General features: G+C 43.3%; 1 long non-coding RNA gene across 2 annotated transcripts; it reads left to right on the forward strand.

Annotated features, from left to right (window-relative positions):
• The first annotated feature begins 2,181 nt into the window (after window positions 1–2,181).
• LOC120060888 lies at window positions 2,182–14,497 on the forward strand. Of its 2 annotated transcripts, none has more exons than XR_005478280.1 (5): window positions 2,182–2,616; window positions 13,144–13,242; window positions 13,362–13,544; window positions 13,664–13,716; window positions 13,883–14,497. It is a non-coding gene; the product is annotated as an uncharacterized LOC120060888 (long non-coding RNA). The 2 variants fall into 2 exon arrangements; XR_005478279.1 differs by having other exon boundaries at window positions 2,187–2,616; window positions 13,362–13,505.
• Window positions 14,498–19,055: the final 4,558 nt, after the last annotated feature.

Raw genomic sequence — 19,055 nt, forward strand, 5'->3', positions numbered from 1 at the left:
ATTCTGAATGTCGCTGAATTAAAATCTGCACAAACCCTAGTCTACATTACTCAAGCCAATTTGTATATTGCTATATATTTACTAACTAGATAATCACACAGAATTACTGTGTGCTGCACACTCTTGGCATTCTCTCAACCAGCTTCATGAAGTAGTCACCTGGAATGCATTTCAATTAACAGGTGTGACTTGTTAATTTGTGGGATTTCTTTCCTTAATGCGTTTAAGCCAATCAGTTGTGTTGTGACAAGGTAGGGGTGGTATACAGAAGATAGCACTATTTGGTAAAAGACCAAGTCCATATTATGGCAAGAACAACTCAAATAAGCAAGGAGATACGACAGTCCATCATTACTTTAAAACATGAAGGTCCGTCAATACGGAATATTTCAAGAACTTTGAAAGTTTCAAGTGCAGTCGCAAAAACCATCAAGCGCAATGATGAAACTGGCTCTCATGAGGACCGCCACAGGAAAGGAAGATCCAGAGTTACCTCTGCTGCAGAGAATAAGTTCATTAGTTACCAGCCTCAGAAATTGCAGCCTAAATAAATGCTTCAGAGTTCAATTAACAGTCATCTCAACATCAACTGTTGAGGAGACTGCGTAAATCAGGCCTTCATGGTCGAATTGCTGCAAAGAAACCACTACTAAAGGACACCAATAAGAAGAGACTTGCTTGGGCCAAGAAACACAAGCAATGGACCTTAGACCGGTGGAGATCTGTCCTTTGGGCTGATGAGTCCAAATTTGAGATTTTTGGATCCAACCGCCGTGTCTTTGTGAGACGCAGAGTAGGTGAACAGATTATCTCTGCATGTGTGGTTCCCACCGTGAAGCATGGAGGAGGAGGTGTGATGGTGTGGGGGTGCTTTGCTGGTAACACTGTTGGTGATTGATTTAGAATTCAAGAACACTTAACCAGCATGGCTACCACAGCATTCTGCAACGATACACCATCCCATCTGGTTTGGGCTTAGTGGGACTGTCATTTGTTTTTCAACAGGACAATGACCCAACACACCTCCAGACTGTGTAAGGGCTATTTGACAAAGAAGGAGAGTGATTGAGTGCTGCATCAGATGACCTGGCCTCCACAATCATCCAACCTCAACCCAATTGAGATGGTGTGTGATGAGTTGGACCGCAGAGTGAAGGAAAAGCAGCCAACAAGTGTTCGGCCTATGTGGGAACTCCTTCAAGACTATTGGAAAAGGATTCCTGGTGAAGCTGGTTGAGAGAATGCCAAGAGTGTGCAAAACTGTCAAGGCAAAGGGTGGCTACTTTGAAGAATCTAAAATATATTTTTGTTTTTTGGTTACCACATGATTCCATATGTGTTATTTCATAGTATTGATGTCTAATTTAAACATGAAGAAAATAGTAAAATTTAAATTTAAAAAAAGCCTTGAATATGTCTGCAAATGTAAGTCTGCAAATGCGATGATGCATGGCATGCTTTATTATAAAGATACATGTTTATGGTGAAAATGTACTTACCCAAACTTGAAACTCACACGCTGCCTATACATATGCTAGTGATGTTGCTGTTCATTACTGGTCTTGTTGGCTGAGGAGAAGTAAATGTGGACAGTAATTCTAACATCTTCAAATTGCGCAATAAGGACACGTCATTGCATCCTTGATTTACATGTTCTGTTAAGATTAATTACCACTATCTAAATGTGATTTCTGTCATTCTGAGTACCGTGATGGACGCCCTAATCTGGTTACGCACCCAATGCATATGGGTCCGGTAAATTAAGATGCTGCAGGGCAAGTGTCCAGTGCCACATTTTCATTATGGAAACCCTGATAGGAAGGGTTTGTTTGTGTTTTTCCTGATGTTGCTACTTAATGAGAATGGCGACAAGCCCCTTTGACACAAAAAAAACGTGATATCGAACACTGCAACAGTTGCACAATCTAATTATGTAAACCAAGATAATTATTATTTTCTCTAATATTTGTCATCTCTGTAGTGTTTCTTAGAAAAGTACAACTTTGCAAGACAAAAGTTCCTCTTTTGAGGTTTTACACAACCCTACACGTATTCAAACCTAGTTTTAAGTGCTTTTCTCCACTGCTTGATCCAGACGTATGCAATATACTTTTTTGGGCAGTCTCAGTGAATGACGTATACAACAGGCGTGGTAATAACAATGAGAACACTAATAATCCAGACTATACACCGTTTTCACTCCAAATTGGATACAGAACATATCAGAAAGTGTGCGGTAATGGTATTTAGCGCTGCTGGTTCAAAATACACATTGTGGATGATCCATTGACATTTCTCTCTACAACATTTCAGTTTCGTTTATTGTAGTATCATAAAGTTTCCTGCCTGTCCGGACCGCTGTGCTTCATGCGCAATAGACTGAGAATTTGAGTACAGTACATAGGAAATGACTCATAGGAGTTCAACTGTTAGCGTGGGTGTGTACTCTATTAAAACAAGGCTCAGACTACTCCGGATGACTCAGTGCGAGGCTGTTCTTCAGATGAACTTTCGGGAATTGCGTTTATACAAGAACGATGGCTTCATACGTTCTCTGTGCGCTTTGTGGACTGATCATTGCGACTATAGTGAAACTAAACGGAGTGAATGGGCAAAGTAAGTGTCAAATGTTTTTTCTTAAACTTTTATGGATGTGCTAAAATGTAATTGTACAAAGTTCGTTACGTTGACATGTCTATGTAAGGGCAAGTAAAAAAGACTTGTAAAGAAATGTTTTATTTGAAATGCGAAAACTTTATTTTCTCTCACTTTTAATCGCATGGGAATTCGTGTTTTATTTAAGAGAATGGAATCATCGCATGGCCTCTCAAATTGAGTCTGATAAAAGGCTTGCTTATCGAGTTTTCTACCAGCTGCCTTCTCACCGGTTCCGCATTATAATCACCTTATTTCACTCCATCCATGCCAATGGGTGAGGACAGACCTAATTGAATGGTGTAGCCTACTTGTAGTTGACAACAGAAAATAAATATTATAACTTCTTTACTTTCTTGAGGATGTATAAATGATTAGCATAATGTAGTGACTTTGAACTTGAGAAAAAATGTTCTCCCATTCCCAGCACATTAAGAATTCCTTTATTTTCTAGGGTGGCTCTCAATTATGAGTGGGGCTTATGACAACTTTATTATTTATTGCATGCATGTGAGACTTATTTAAGCATTGACCAGACCAGGTCAACAATGTAGAAAATGCTGAAATAGGCTTGCCCTTGAGCATGACTCTGTTCCATTATATTACACAAGAGTCACTGGATGAAGGCGTCTTCTGATCCCCGAAGCTCAATCTGAACATAAACAAGTGTCGCTTGCGGTACGGGTTTGGAAGCATAAGGACCTTATCTTTCATATCAGCGATAAATCATTTTCAAAAAAACTAAACGTAACATTTATACACACCTTGTTAGTGTTCCCCACGGCCATATCTCCATATCACAGCGATTGTTTACGGAAGACATGAGGCGACCAACTGTATCTAGCATGCTCTGAACACCTGAACGTAAGCGTAACATGGGAAGTGTAGTTGCGTCGGATGGAGGCCCAGTATTGAGCTGTTCAAAACTGCTACAGTAAGTGTGTTTTATTTGAAGGATTCTTTCTCGCTGATGAAGTATAAGGGCCATATGTTTCGAAAGCCGTATCGCAAGCGTTGATTATTTACGTTTCGAAACTATTGTAATGACCTGACTAGATCATAAAAGAACAACTGTCCAGACAGAGGATTGAGTTTACGAATGGACGGTTTATTAAACCAACTTTACACAGGCTACTGTTTGGCCGTAGCCCACGCCAAATAAATGAAAGATAACCCACAAGCCAATCGTGACCTTCTCTTGTGAAGGCCAGATGTAAGAGAGAGAACAAAGGCGAAACCTGGTCTTAACTTCCAATGCTCCATCCCCCTGCCCAACCCCCCTCCACGCCACTCCGCCAACCGCCAGGATGCCCGGCATCAGAACATTCCAGGCATTCCCGTGATTGGCAGATAGCGGGTTGATTGACATGTCGGACACCGCGAACACTGGGTACTGGTCAGTACAACACAACCACCTACTAGCCTAACACATAACACACAGCTGTCTGTGCGGGTCGCTACACAGCCCCCCCACCACAAAGTCCCTCGTCCCCGAGGGAACAAACAAAGTCTCTGAAGCGACCCGGAGGTCTCCTTTGCCTGCGTGGCCGTGATGGTCGCAGAGTGCCCCTCTGGGAACCAGGGGATGAAGGCAGGGATATGGGGGACAAGGAAGCGGGAACGGGTAATACCGTCCGTGGCTCTGGGGAACCACGCGGTGACACAGGGGGGGAGACAGGGGGAGTGGGCTGTCTGGAGCCTTGTCTGCGGCACCTGGGGGTGGGTGCCTGGAGAATGGCATTGCCAGAGAGGGGAATTGTGGGGGTTCCTGGGGTTTGGGGAGAAGAGGCCCCTCTGTATGGGGCTAACCTGTCCCGGTGCAGTGCCACCTTTCTCCCCCTGGGAGGAAGCTGCACCCGGTAAACAACCTCCCCTACCCTCTCCAGGACACTGCAGGGTCCCACCCAGTGACTGTCCAACTTGGGGCATCTGCCTTTTTTCCTTAGCGGGCTGTAGACCCAGACCAGCTCCCCAGCCACAAAGTGCCTTCCCCGGGTGTGCACGTCATAGTTCCTCTTCTGCCTCACACCTGCATTCACCAGCTGCTCTCTGGCGAAGGTGTGGGCTGTCTCCAGGCGGTCCTGGAGTCTCCGGGCATACTCCGGCCCCGGGGGAACATGAGGGCTATCCAGGGGCCGACCAAACGCCATCTCCGCAGGGGTGCGGATCTCTCTCCCCAGCATGAGGAGGGCAGGCGTGCAGGAGGTGGAGTCTTGGACAGCGGAGCGGCATGCCATGAGGACCATAGGCAGGTGCTTGTCCCAGTCACGCTGGTGTTTGGAAGAGACGATGGCCAGCTGCTGTCCAAGCGTTTTGTTGAAGCGCTCCACAAGGCCATCACTTTGAGGATGGAGAGGAGTAGTGCGGGTCTTGTGCATACCCAGCCTCTCACACATGGTGGCGAACACACGGGACTCAAAGTTTCTGCCCTGGTCGCTGTGGATGGACTCTGCAGCTCCAAACCTGCTGAACATCCCCGCTGTCAGGGCGTCGACGATGGTCTCTGCCTCCTGGTCAGGCAGAGCATAGGCCTCGGGCCATTTTGTGAAATAGTCCATGGCCGTGAGCACCCAGCGGTTTCCACTGTCTGTGGTGGGGAACGGCCCAACTACATCCACTCCCACCCTCTCCATGGGAGCCCCCACTGGGAACTGTTGGAGCTGAGCATGAGAGCGGCCTGGGGGGCCCTTTCTCGCTGTGCAGTTGTCACAGCGGCGACAAAAGTCCTCCACATCCCTCTTGTGCTGCCCCCAGTAGAAGCCCTGACGGAGACGGCGCAGTGTTTTTGTGACCCCAAAGTGTCCAGTCCCCACCCCGCCATGAGTACTCTGGAGCACAGCCTCCCGCAATGCTTTTGGGACCACCACCTGCCCAACCCCCCTCCACGCCACTCCGCCAACCGCCAGGATGCCCGGCATCAGAACATTCCAGGCATTCCCGTGATTGGCAGATAGCGGGTTGATTGACATGTCGGACACCGCGAACACTGGGTACTGGTCAGTACAACACAACCACCTACTAGCCTAACACATAACACACAGCTGTCTGTGCGGGTCGCTACACTATAAAACACAGCTTCGGCATTCTGGTTGAGAACTGTAGGGAGAAGGCAGAATGCCGTCTAGAGTTTTCCGAGATTTAGCTTGCACCCTCGACCCACGGGTGAATTGGAATTGTGCAGGTGGTGGGGCTGACACTATAGGCTACCAGTGTTGATTTCCTATGATTATTTATCAAATATAAATCTAGTTACCCTCCCCCCTCTTTTCAAGTGACACCTTTATCATGCAGAATATGAAGGCCTAACGGCTAGCACACGTCAATTCTAACATTAGCAGTCCAGGAAGACAGACGAAGATGAGAATCCCTTGGAAAAATAAAACACTTTCTGATAACATGCATCATCTGCTATCTTCACAAATAGTATCTTACCATGGAAACCCAGACTGAATGTTTGATACTGTAGATTTAATGCAAGTGCTGACTTGTCTCCAGTTTCCTGCACTCTTATCTCACACCTTTGTCTTACATCATTGTGTCACTCAGTACTGACCTTTTGGTATCGTTTCACTGAGTTACAAAGCCGCTGATGCTAAAATGCAACTAAAATAAGAATCCTGTAAGTATGACTGAACAACACTACACCAATCATAGCCTACATTACACCCATGATTAAAGTAATGTGGAATGGTGCAAGTCATGAAAAATTATGCATCCTTCCAACTGTTTGCCGTGAATGTTGAAAACGTTCAACATTTTCTCAATTAAGTACACTGCCCATGTGGTAACATGCTGAATTACAAAGTAACAAACGACATTGTCAACACCTGAGTACACTGGACAGCTAGACCTTTAACCCTTGTGTGACCTTTGACCTCAAGAAAGAGCAAACTATAGTCTTCATCTTATTTAACTCTTATCTTTACTTGATGTCAAAGTGATCTATTAACTCTGTAAAGTAACAGGTTTTTCATGACATTATTTACAAGTTTGTTTAGCGCTGTGATCACATTTAATTTACCATCATGCTTTATTTTTGACGGAGTTTAATTAACATTGCAGACCTTTTCCTTCAATACTTCATCACCTTACATATATTTATTAAAATGTGCCTTGTCTACACTATTTACACAGTGCATTCAGAAAGTATTTAGACCCCTTGACTTTTTCTACTTTGTTACAGCAGTATTCTAAAATAGATTATTTTTTTATTCCCCTCATCAATCTACACACACTTCCCCATAATGACAAAGCAAAAACAGGTTTTTAGACAAAAAATAAAAAATAAAATCTGTTGGCCCTAGCCACGAACTCAGGCCCTGTGTGTAGTTAACCGAACCTCTCTGCAAATTCATCTCCATTTTACCTGTTGTTGTCTTAGCTGATTAGCTGTTGTCTTAGCTAGCTCTCCCAATCAACACCTGTGATTGCTTAATGCCTCGCTTTATGTCTCTCTCAAATGTCAATATGCCTTGTATAGTTATCATTGGAGCCCCTAGTCCCACTCTACATGCCTCAGATTCCTCCTTTGTCCCCCCCACACATGCGGTGACCTCACCCAGTATAACCAGCACGTCCAGAGATGCAAACTCTCTTACTCAGTGCCTGGGCTTACCTCCACTGTACCCGCACCCCACCATACCCCTGTCTGCACATTATGCCCTCAATCTTTTCTACCACGCCAAGAAATCTGCTCCTTTTATTCTCTGTCCACAACACACTAGACGACCAGTTTTGATAGCCTTTAGCCGTACACTCATCCTACTCCTCCTCTGTTCCTCGGGTGATGTTGAGGTTAACCCAGGCCCTGCGTGTCCCCAGGCACTCTCATTTGTTGACTTCAGTAATCGAAAAAGCTTTGGTCTCATGCATGTTAACATCAGAAGCCTCATCCCTAAGTTTGTTTTACTCACTGCTTTAGCACACTCCGCCAACCCTGATGTCCTTGCCGTGTCTGAATCCTGGCTTAGGAAGGCCACCAAAAATTCTGAGATTTCCATACCCAACTACAACATTTTCAGTCACGATAGAACTGCCAAAGGGTAGGAGTTGCAATATACTGCAGAGATAGCTTGCAAAGTTTTGTCATACTTTCCAGGTCTATGCCCAAACAGTTCGAGCTTCTAATTTTACAAACGTATCTCTCCAGAAATAAGTCTCTCTCTGTTGCCGCCTGTTATAGAACCCCCTCAGCTCCCAGCTGTGCCCTGGACACCATATGTGAATTGATCACCCCTCATCTATCTTCAGAGTTTGTTCTGTTAGGTGACCTAAACTGGGATATGCTTAACACCCCGGCAGTCCTACAATCTAAGCTAGATGCCCTCAATCTCAGACAAATCATCAAGGAACCCACCAGGTACAACCCTAAATCTGTAAACATGGGCACCCTCATAGATATTACCCTGACCAACTTGCCCTCCAAATACACCTCTGCTGTTTTCAATCAGGATCTCAGCGATCACTGCCTCATTGCCTGCATCCGCTATGGGTCCGTGGTCAAACGACCACGCTTTATCACTGTCAAACGCTCCCTAAAACACTTCTGCGAGCAGGCCTTTCTAATCAACCTGGCCCGGGTATCCTGGAAGGATATTGACCTCATCCCGTCAGTCGAGGATGCCTGGTCATTCTTTAAAATTAAATTCCTCACCATATTAAATAAGCATGCCCCTTTCAAAAAATGTAGATCTAAGAACCGATATAGCCCTTGGTTCACTCCAGACCAGACTGCCCTTGACCAGCACAAAAACATCCTGTGGCGGACTGCAATAGCATCGAATAGTCCATGCGATATGCAACTGTTCAGGGAAGTCAGGAACCAATACACGCAGTCAGTCAGGAAAGCTAGCTTCTTCAAACAGAAATGTGCATCCTGTAGCTCTAACTCCAAAAAGTTTTGGGACACTGTAAAGTCCATGGAGAACAAGAGCACCTCCTCCCAGCTGCCCACTGCACTGAGTCTAGGTAACACTGTCACCACCGATAAATCCATGATAATCAAACATTTCAATAAGCATCTCTCTACGGCTGGCCACGCTTTCCTCCTGGCTACCCCAGCCCTGGCCAACAGCTCCCCACAGCTGCAAAACCTGGACCCGTACAAATCAGCTGGGCTAGACAATCTGGACCCTCTCTTTCTAAAACTATCCGCCGCCATTGTTGCAACCTCTATTACCAATCTGTTCAACCTCTCTTTCGTATCGTCCGAGATCCCTAAAGATTGGAAAGCTGCCGCGGTCATCCCCCTCTTCAAAGGGGGTGACACTCTAGACCCAAATTGTTATAGACCTATATCCATCCTGCCCTGCCTCTCTAAAGTCTTTAAAAGCCAAGTTAATAAACAGATCACTGACCATTTCGAATCCCGCCGTACCTTCGCTCTGCAATCCGGTTTCCAAGCTGGTCACGGGTGCACCTCAGCCACGCTCAAGGTACTAAACGATATCATAACCGCCATCGATAAAAGACAGTACTGTGCAGCCGTCTTCATCGACCTGGCCAAGGCTTTCGACTCTGTCAATCACCGTATTCTTAACGGCAGACTCAATAGCCTTGGTTTCTCAAATGACTGCCTCGCCTGGTTCACCAACTACTTCGCAGATAGAGTTCAGTGTTTCAAATCGGAGGTCCTGTTGTCCGGACCTCTGGCAGTCTCTATGGGGGTACCACGGGGTACCACAGGGTTCAATTCTCTGGCCGACTCTTTTCTCTGTATATATCAATGATGTCGCTCTTGCTGCGGGTGATTCCCTGATCCACCTCTATGCAGACGACACCATTCTGTATACATCTGGCCCTACTTTGGACACTGTGTTAACTAACCTCAAAACTAGCTTCAATGCCATACAACACTCCTTCCGTGGCCTCCAACTGCTCTTAAACGCAAGTAAAACTAAATGCATGCTTTTCAACCGTTCGCTACCGCACCCGCCCGCCCGACTAACATCACTACCCTGGACGGTTCTGTCCTAGAATATGTGGACAACTACAAACACCTAGGTGTCTGGCTAGACTGTAAACTCTCCTTCCACACTCATATTAAACATCTCCAATCCAAAATCAAATCTAGAATCGGCTTTCTATTTCGCAACAAAGCCTCCTTCGCTCATGCTGCCAAACATACCCTCGTAAAACTGACTATCCTGCCGATCCTTGACTTCGGCGATGTCGTCTACAAAATAGCTTCCAAATCTCTACTCAGACTGCATCCAGTTTGCTATCACAGTGACATCCGTTTTGTCACCAAAGCCCCTTATATCACCCACCACTGCGACCTGTATGCTCTAGTCGGCTGGCCCTCGCTACATATTCGTCGCCAGACCCTCTGGCTCCAGGTCATCTATAAGTCTATGCTAGGTAAAGCTCCGCCTTATCTCAGCTCACTGGTCACGAAAACAACACCCACCCGTAGCACGCGCTCCAACAGGTATATCTCACTGGTCATCCCCAAAGCCAACACCTCCTTTGGCCGCCTTTCCTTCCAGTTCTCTGCTGCCAATGACTGGAACGAATTGCAAAAATTGCTGAAGCTGGAGACTTATATTTCCCTCACTAACTTTAAACATCAGCTATCTGAGCAGCTAACCGATCGCTGCAGCTGTACATAGATTGGGTGGGCTATTTACAGATGAACTACCTACCTCATCCCCATGTTGTTTTTATTTACTTTTCTGCTCTTTTGCACACCAGTATCTCTACTTGCACATCATCTGCTCATTTATCACTCCAGTGTTAATCTGCTAAATTGTAATTAATTCGCTACTATGGCCTATTTATTGCCTACCTCCTCACGCCATTTGCGCACACTGTATATAGACTTTTCTTTTTTTCTATTGTGTTATTGACTACGCTTGTTTATTCCATGTGTAACTCTGTGTTGTTGTTTGTGTAGCACTGCTTTGCTTTATCTTGGCCAGGTTGCAGTTGTAAATGAGAACTTGTTCTCAACTAGCCTACCTGGTTAAATAGAGGGGACATTTAAAAAAAGACCAAAGAGTCCAATCTTGGTTTCATCAGACCAGAGAATCTTGTTTCTCACGGTCTGAGAGTCTGTAGGTGCCTTTTGGCAAACTCCAAGCGGCTGTTGTCATGTGCCTTTTTTACTGAGGACCACTCTACCATAAAGGCCTGATTGGTAGAGTGCTGAAGAGATGGTTGTCCTTAATGGAAGGTTCTACCAGCTCCACAGAGGAACTCTGGAGCTCTGTCAGAGTGCCATCAGGTTCTTGGTCACCTCCCTGACCCTCTCCCCCGACTGCTCAGTTTGGCCGGGCGGACAGTTCTAGGAAGAATCTTGGTGGTTCCAAACTTATTCTATTTAAGAATGATGGAGGCCACTGTGTTCTTGGGGCCCTTCAATGTTAGAGACATTTTTTGGTACCCTTCCCCAGATCTGTGCCTCGATACAATCCCGTTTTGGAGCTCTACGGAAAATTCCTTCTACCTGGCTTGGTTTTTGTTCTGACATGCACTGTCAACTGTGGGACGTTATATTGACAGGTGTGTGCCTTTTCAAATCATGTCCAATCAATTGAATTTAACACAGGTGGACTCCAATAAAGTTGTAGAAACATCTCAAGGATGATCAATGGAAACAGGATGCACCTGAGCTCAATATCGAGTCTCATAGCAAAGGGTCTGAATACTTATGGTATTTCTGTTAAAAACATTTCTAAACCTGTTTTTGCTTTGTCATTATGGGATATTGTGTAGATTTAATGAGGAAACCTTTTTTATTTAATAAATTTTAGAATAAGGCTGTAACGTAACAATGTGGAAAAAGTCAAGGGGTCTGAATACTTTCTGAATGCACTGTGCACAAAAGTATGTGGACACCCCTTCAAATTAGTGGATTCAGCCATTTCAGCCACACCCGTTGCTGACAGGTGTGTAAATTCGAGCACACAGCCATGCAATCTCCATAGACAAACATTGGCAGGAGAATGGCCTTACTGTAGAGCTCAGTGACTTTTTCAATGTGGCACCGTCATAGGATTCCACCTTTCCAATAAGTCAGTTTGTCAAATTTCTGCCCTGCTAGAGCTGCCCCGGTCAACTGTAAGTGCTATTATTGTGAAATTAAATATCTAGGAGCAATAATGGCTCAGCTGCGAAGTGGTAGGCAACACAAGCTCACATAACGGGAGCGCCGAGTGATTAAGCGCGTAAAAATGGTCTGTCCTCGGTTGCAACACTCACTACGAGTTCCAAATTGCCTCTGGAAGGAACAAAAACTGTTTGTCGGGAGCTTCTTGAAATGGGTTACCATGGCCGAGCAGCTGCACACAAGCCTAAGAGCACCATGTGAAATGCCAAGCGTTGGCTGGAGTGGTGTAAAGCTCGCCGCTATTGGACTGGCGCAGTGGAAATGCGTTCTCTGGAGCGATAAATCATGCTTCACCATCTGGCAGTCCGACGGACGAATCTGGGTTTGGCGGATGCCAGGAAAACGCTACCTGCCCCAATGCATAGTGCCAACTGTAAAGTTTGGTGGTTGAGGAATTATGGTCTGGGGCTGATTTTCATGGTTTGGGCTAGGCCCCTTAGTTCCAGTGAAGGGAATTCTTAGCACTACAGCATTCAATGTTCGATTCTGTGCTTCCAACATTGTGGAAACAGTTTGGGGAAGGCTCTGTTTCAGCATGACATTGCCCCCGTTCACAAAGCAAGGTCCATACAGAAATGGTTTGTGGATCGGTGTGGAAGAACTCGACTGGCCTGCACAGTGCCTTGACCTCAACCCCATCGAACACCTTTGGTGTCCACATACTTATGGTCATGTAGTGTATATTAGTCTGGTACTGCTGCCTGTGGCTTCTCTAAAAGGATATATTAGGTTTCAGGTTGTAGTGTCTCAAGGGATGTAGACATTTCTATCTAGTTTATGACAAGTGTGTCAGTCAGGGAGGAACCACCGTTCAATGCCGCTATGCTTTCAGTGTCACCAAAACTTCTCTAGAAGTCAAACACCCAAAACAATGCGGCAAAGCTGGTCTTGATGACACACATCCTGCCTGTCTCACCATGCTTGTACACACAAAGCCAGTGAGTAATGTTTAATTTTCGTGTAAGTGCAAAACCAAAGGAATTCCCCAACTCATTTTATAAGAAGAGGAAACCCACAGTTTCTCGGATCTTCTCAATTTCTTTAGACTTGATGTCATACGATTTCTTTGTCATTGGGCCAAAACAATTCCTTTCAGAGACCACACACTGAGTGCATACATTTTTTTTATTGGCAGGTTTTAGGTTGCCGTCTAAAGACTTCAAACAGATCTATGGTTCTCACTGTTCAGGACACTGACCAATATTGAAGAAAAATAATATATACACACTCTATTCCAATAGTTAATTTGCTTTGGTGAGGTAGAGGAACATTTCCCAATTAGCAAATGTACAGTATGAGTCACAAATTGTGGTCATTCAAAGGGTAAATGCTGTCAGAGGATTACGCGCTAAGTCTCTCCATTTCTTTTTTTCCCACAGGCCTATGCACCAGTAAAGAGTTCTGGAGTTCAGACATAGACCAATGTGTATCCTGCTCAACATGTAAGCAGTATCCAAAGACCCCTTCATGTAACACTTGTAAGTTAAGTTTGAATGTTCCTTAGCTAATCATTTAACTTACAACTAAATCTTGCACATAACCAATGCTTTATTGTATGCCTAAAACTGTCCTCTTCGACCAATATGTCTCCTGTCAGGCACATTTACAGAGGAGAGATCTGATGTCTGGAGACTGGCAGCCATTTCCAGCTTCTCTGTGCTGGCAGTCGTTCTGCTCATTGCAGTGTTGATCATTGGGGTCATGGTGCATCGACGCACGGCAAACAATAGGCCCCTTCGTGGTAGGGCTCACGGCTACCATCTCCTGCTAAACTAACATTGTCAGTCATGAAACTTATTGTAGCATGATGAGGCACACATTTCTTTGTAGCATTTTGACCTCTTTGGGTTCTGGTGAAAATACGGTAAAAATGTTCTGCATTTCCTTGTTGTTCTGCAGAACCTATTGAAGAGACAACGGGACCTCTTTACCAAGCTTAAACATTTCAGTAGGTATGCATTCTGCTAATTTGTTGATGTGTGAACAATTGATAACTGCTATCAATTATTATGCAAGTAGCCTCGATGTATGCAAATAGTTTTGTACAAATTGTAATTGTTTTGAAATAATGGGCGATGTTGAGTGAATTAACCAACAAATCTCTCATTACTTTCTCAGCTTCATCTTCTTCCTGACATCGATGTGACAGAACCAAGGGAACACCTTTTGAGGACCAATCGTCAGAAGAATTTCTGTACAATGGACTGTGGGTATTATTTCAGCAGAGTTTGACCATTTTGAATTGATACTGCTAGTTAGTAAAGGTGTGCTCACACTCATTAGACTGTTACAGAACGGAGCTCTCACATAGAGCTGTGTTGACTCCCGCTGTCAATCCCGTCTTGTCTGAAGTCAGACTGTGCTCTGAGGAAGACCATGTGGTTAGTAAAGAGTAGCTCTCACAGCTCTTTTGGTATTGATGTCCTTTGAGTTATGATGCTAGTTTTAGCCAGTGTAGATATTCCAATCTATCGATAAGTCATTTGTTCAAAAACAGTATTGAACATGAGACACATCTTGAATGATTTGTATTTATTACCATAACTGTCAATGCTTGATCACCTATTACTGTATTGGTGTCAGACATTTAGCTTATTAGGTAGAATACCAGCTAACACACTGCCTCGACTTGCCACAAGCAGGATGAATGTGAATACAGCACAATCAAGCTTTCTGGGCCAGGTTTGACCTACTGTACTTCTAAGAATAAAAGGTTTATATTTGCTGGTCATATATAACAACCCTTTGGTGAAGTATACAAGTGATATGTTAGATGAGTGGTCAGCAACCAGTCGATCGGTTATATAAAATATATTTTGATTCGTTGAAAACTGTTTTGGGTGACTACATGATTCCATGTGTTATTTCCTAGTTTGTCTTCACTATTATTCTACAATGTAGAAAATAGTACATATAAAGAAACTTTGGAATGAGTAGGTGTGCCCAAACGTTTGACCGGTACTGTATATAATTTCCTGAGCTTTCTTGTTTCTTCTTATTTATTTTTTGAATGTCTTTTTGCCATTTATGAAGGTGTTATTCAGTATCTCTCTCTGGGCTATAGTAGTAAAGGCCAAATTCAATATTATACCATGTGTTTTTATGTGTTTTTATACCTAAAGGGGTCCTAAAATTCCAAATCAAATAGCTAAATGAGCCACCTTATGATCATCTTAAAATGATTCCATATGTCAGCTTAGAACCCACCCCACCGCCAACAATGCAGAGAAAGTAGATAAATAATATCAAAAACACATAATACAAGTAACAATAGATACACAATGAGTGACGATAACTTGGCTATATACAAGGGGTAATAGTACCGAGTCGATGTTCAGGGGTACGAGGTCATTGAGGTAGATATGTACATATAACTAGGAATGAAGTGACAGTAGCAGCAGTATATGTGATGAGTCAAAGTTAGTGCAAAAAGGGGTCAATGCAGATGGTTAACCAAATATCTATAAGGACAAACTATTTAGCAGTCTTATGGCTCGGGGTAGAAGCCGTTCAGGGTCCTGTTACTAGTTTAAACAAATCATTTTTAAAAGGAGTAGAACGTTAACATTTGTGAACTGTAGTCTTCCAATCAAGAGGCTAAGGGAAAATAAGTTGTGACTATGAAACTGCTCAAACATATTGGACATTCTTTAGCAGGTCATTTTACCATTATACTGTCAAATGTAGACACTGTGTAATGTGTGTGCACTATGCAGGATAAGTAGCATAACACGGGGGTTCCCGAACTGTTGTGATGGAAAAGTTCTAGGTGGTCCAGAATTCTGTGAGCATGTGTTGGTATAGTTTATATCTAAGCATTTAAATCATTCCCAGATGGACACAAATAGGGAATCCTTACCACTGTGCTCTGATTCAGAGAGGTTGGGTTAAATGCGGAACACATACACTACTGGTCCAAAATTTTAGAACACCTACTCATTCAAGGGTTTTTCTTTATTTTTAACTAATTTCTACTTTGTAGAATAATAGTGGAGACAACAAAACTATGAAATAACACATATGGAATCATGTAGTAAGCAAAAAAGTGTTAAACAAATTAAAAATGATTCTTCAAATAGCCACGCTTTGCCTTGATGACAGCTTTGCACACTCTTGGCATTCTCTCAACCAGCTTCATGAGGTAGTCACCTGGAATGCATTTCAATTAACAGGTGTGCCTTCTAAATTTGTGGAATTTCTTTCCTTTTTAATGTGTTTGAGCCAATCAGTTGTGTTGTGACAAGGTAGGGGGTTATACAGAAGACGGTCCTTTTACCAAGAAGGAGAGTGATGGAGTGCTGCATCAGATGACCTAGCCTCCACAAACCCCCGACCTCAACCAAATTGAGATGGTTTGGGATGAGTCGGAAAGCATTCCAGGTGAAGCTGGTTGAGAGAATGCCAAGAGTGTGCAATGATGTCAAGGGTGGCTACTTTGAAGAATCTCAAATATAAAATATAGTTTGATTTAACACTTTTTTTGGTTATTACATGATTCCATGTGTTATTTCATAGTTTTGTCCTCTACAATGTATATACAATGTATATAAAAAATAAATGAAAACCCTTGAATGAGTAGATGTTCTAAAACTTTTGACCGGTAGTGTATTTTGGTTGAATGCATTGTTGTGCAACTTACTCAGTATTCCCTTTCCTCAGTTGAAACAATGGAGATACGTCCATGCTTGTGTGACAATGTTTGTAACACTACTATTAGTCACCGAATGTCAACCCAGGAAGGAACATTGCGGTTTAGCGAAAAAACTAACTGAACCCTATTGACAAGTATAACCATAGTATAACTGTGTACTCAGCTTCAAACTAAGTCAGAACATAATTTTAAGGGTTATGTGTCAGGAGAATGTGGATGGCTGAATAATGACCTCTTTCATGTTACTGACAAAATTACTTAGTTATCAATAGTAAGTGGATATGGATAACAGCAGCAAGAAAAGGGCAATTTCTATACAGAATTATTTATTTATTTAGAATTATATTTTTGAATGTTTGTGGTAACAGCTAAATGTCTGGATAAATACTGTCAAAGGGACCCCTGCAAAGTTGTTTGTAAAACCAGTGACACCAGCTGACCAACTTTTTGTTACTGAGCAATAACTAACAAGTTGTTAGTTAATTAACTTTTCTTGTCTGTTTGGTTTATGTAAATGGGTTAGTGGAGTAATAAGCAATGTTACATGTGAACTCTGGCTGACCTTTGTATTATGTTAATAAAATAAAGAATAAAATGAGCTGATTTCTTGATATCAACTTTGCAACAACCAGGTACTGTGCTGCGTGTAGGGGCTTGGTTTGAAACCAAAGACTGTGTGTAGGAGACAGGGTGTGGTTTGGAACCAGGTATAGGAAATGGTACAGTTTGGAAGCAGTTACTACTGTGTGGAGGAGAAAGGGATTGGTTTGGAACCAAGTTCTGCATGCTTTGTTATAAAACTTTAAACAAAATAAAAGGTTGGAATCATTGGAAAAGGACATTAACTCAATTACCAACACAATGTTTTTTTAAGTCATTTAATTTCAACAAACTGATTGGCTAAGGTTCTAATTAGCTAAGTTCATAGTCCTAACCTGGAAGTAAAAATATACATTTCAAAGTGACAAAATATATACAGGGTTATATTAATAAAATATTTCAGATGAGTTTTTGAACACTAAATTCACATCTTTGTGGGATATGCTTTTTATTACACTATAGCTAATGTAGCAGTGAATTCCTTGTGTAAAGGACAATTCTGCTATGAATGTACAGAGAACCCAACCAATGTTTCATTCCAATATTTACAGCTGTGGGAGATGCACATGACACATACAGTACACAGGGGTTGTCATCCTGGCAAAAAAAGTTAAGTGTACATTAACAAGTGCCAGAAGAGATGGAACCATAATCAGACAATGCCACGTTCAAGGTTTAAACTGAGATCTGACATTAACACTACATGCAGACCATAAACATTTATGAAAATACATGTTGCAATTTGGATATGCGAGCCGTATTACAGAACTTAACTGTAATGGCGCCGATAGAGGGCAGCCGTGCTTCTAGCCCCCAGGCAACTTTGCAGTATTGTTTTTTGTGTGTTATTACATACAGCCGGGAATAACATTTGGATATCAGAGCGGCGGTAACGCATCAGCATTTATGACTAACAATACAACTTTCCCGAATTCGATCCTTTGTTCATACCCCCAGGGCAATTGAACTGATTCCAGAGGCTGACCCAAAGCATCGCCGGCTGTGAAGAGGTACGCGGAGTGGACTTCTAGTCCAACTCAGGAGGCGCGCACACCACCCACCGCTTCCGAGTATATTACTCGCTAATGTTCAGTCTCTGGATAATAAAGTTGACGAGCTCAGGGCGAGGAGCTCCTTCCAGAGAGACATCAGGGATTGTAACATAGCCATGTTTCCTTGAAACAACTCTGGATTTACTGTCTGAGTCCGTACAACCAGTTGGGTTCTTAGTTCATCATGCACAGGAATAAATATCTCTCCGGGAAGAAGTGTGATTGTGATAACATTCAGGAACTCAAGTCCTTTGTTCACCTGACCTAGAATACCTCAATCAAATGCCGACCGTATTACCTCCCAAGAGAATCCTCTTCGGTTATAGTCAAGCCGATACCATGAGGGCCCTCAAAATAACTTCAATGGACTTTATGCAAGCCACATATCCTGAGGCCCCATGTATTGTAGCTGGGGATTTTAAAGCCAATTTGAAGAAAGTGCTACCAAAGTTCTATCAAACACATCGATTGTAGTACTCGCGCTGCTAAAAACACTCGACCACTGCTACTCCAACTTCCGGGATGCCTACAAGGCCCTCCCCCGCCCCCCATTCGGCAAATCTGATCATGACTCCATTTTGCTCCTCCCTTCCTATAGGCAGAAACTCAAACAGGAAGCACCTGTGCTAAGGACTATTCAACGCTGGTCTGACCAATTGTAATCCACGCTTCAAGATTGTTTTGATCTCGCGGACTGGGATATGTTCCCGGGTAGCCTCCGAGAATAACATTGACGAATATACTGATACGGTGACTGAGTTCATCAGGAAGTGTACAGGAGATGTACCCACTGTGACTATTAAAACCTACCCTAACCAGAAACCGTGGATAGATGGCAACATTTGCGCAAAACTGAACGCGCGAACCACCGCATTTAACCATGTCAAGGTGACTGGGAATATGGCAGAATACAAAGTGTAGTTATTACCTTTGTAAGTCAATCAAACAGGCAAAACATATTTTGTCTATAAAGTAGAGTCGCAATTCA

The sequence above is a fragment of the Salvelinus namaycush genome, chromosome 16 (genome assembly GCF_016432855.1).
Source record: "Salvelinus namaycush isolate Seneca chromosome 16, SaNama_1.0, whole genome shotgun sequence".
NCBI classification, from domain to species: Eukaryota; Metazoa; Chordata; class Actinopteri; order Salmoniformes; family Salmonidae; genus Salvelinus; species Salvelinus namaycush.